The sequence below is a fragment of the Syngnathus scovelli genome, chromosome 13, assembly GCF_024217435.2.
Source record: "Syngnathus scovelli strain Florida chromosome 13, RoL_Ssco_1.2, whole genome shotgun sequence".
Taxonomy (NCBI): Eukaryota; Metazoa; Chordata; class Actinopteri; order Syngnathiformes; family Syngnathidae; genus Syngnathus; species Syngnathus scovelli.
Genome location: NC_090859.1, coordinates 689,348 through 691,001, shown reverse-complemented (window position 1 = coordinate 691,001; position 1,654 = coordinate 689,348).

The following is a 1,654-nucleotide window of genomic DNA, read 5'->3' as shown; positions in this document are numbered from 1 at the left end:
GGTCACACTTACGCTTACTAGTGAGATATACATTGCATGATACCAGAACAAAAAACTTACCACAATATAACACCAAATGTATTCGAAAATTCATTGTCATAAAGTGTTGTATTATTACTATCTTCCACTATCTGTCCTACTCACTCCCTCCTTTTGAGGCTTGGCAACGCCCATGCCTCACACCTTGACAAACTTTTTGGGAGAATGCGTTCTGTACTACATACGATTCCATCATCATTTAATTTGACTTTCTTTCCAAAACGCTTCTCAATTTCTCAGTTCACACATCTTCTACATGTGTTACTGGTTCTCCAGTTTTTTTTCCTAGTTAATTATCAATCCAAAAGCTACGTGTTTCTTTCTAACATTCAACCTGCTCAAAATCACTCTTTCATCAAAGTCGCTCTACTAATTTTCCATAGTAGTCGCCAACGACTTCAACCATTCAACCTTTCATTCAGCCAATCATTCATCAATGCTCATCATATGCATCTCACACAGTCTCCAAAAAGGAGTCATACTATCACATTGGTCCCAATTCATCCAAGCTCACCACACAACATTCATATATCATTTTCAACTCAAGTTTCCTGGTAGAACAATCCACCAATTCAAAAAAACTTAACTAAAACAAACAACTGGCAAATTAATCTGAATTTTTTCTTTGTTTTTAAATTTGAAGAACTCAATCTCTCAGATTTAGCTTGCATTTAGAATTTTGTATAATCTTATAACACAACCAATCAATTATTCCTATTAAATGAAGCATTGCAAAATCTTAAATTCACAATTTAGCTTCTTCTAATTCCTGAAAGCATGTTCTGTCGTTTTTTTTTTTTTTTTCCTTTGAGGATCCTCAATGCAGGTTTAAATTGACCTTTCAACAAATTACTAGCCTGTTTTATTGCCGTGGATCAATGCTAGAACTGCCATTTAGTCAGTTTATCCTACCAGTCACACACTCAATCACACAAACTCCAGCGCTTTTCTAGGCCTATCCAGGAATGGGTGTAAAACCCTCCCAAACAGCTTTGGAAAAACGGACAAAAGAAAAAATCTACGCCCTTCTTCAATTAAGAAAAAGAAGCTGTTTTTCTTAGTCCGTTTCTTCCACTGGGACTTGAACCCAAGCTGTTCTTTGGCTTGGAAAAACATACAAAGAAAAATCTACGCCCTTCTTTGATTAACAAAAAAGAAGCTCTGTGTTTCTTAGCACGTTCCTTCCACTGGGACTCTAACCCAAGCCAGATCCCTCAGCTCGGAAGAACAGACAAAGAAGAATCTACGCACCTCTTCGATGAACAAAAAAGAAGCTCTGCTTTTCTTAGCCTGTTCATTCCACTGGGACTTGAACCCAAGATGGCTCTTGTGCACCTCTACATTTTACGCGTTTCACAACAACACAATCACACAACTTCAGGCCTTTAACTTACTTATCCCCTGGTTCGTTGCACTGCCGGGTCCCGTCAATCCACCTCTGTCAGACGAAGGCAGACCTAAGATGCTGGCCCAGCGAAGAATTCTCTTCCCAGGACTTTCTTCTCCAGGTCCTCCTAATGGACGCTGGCTTGTCGACAATGCAGCACGTCCTTCTTCATCAGACAGATAGCGGGTATGAGGGATCCCGGGTTTCGGCACCAAAATGTTAAAGATT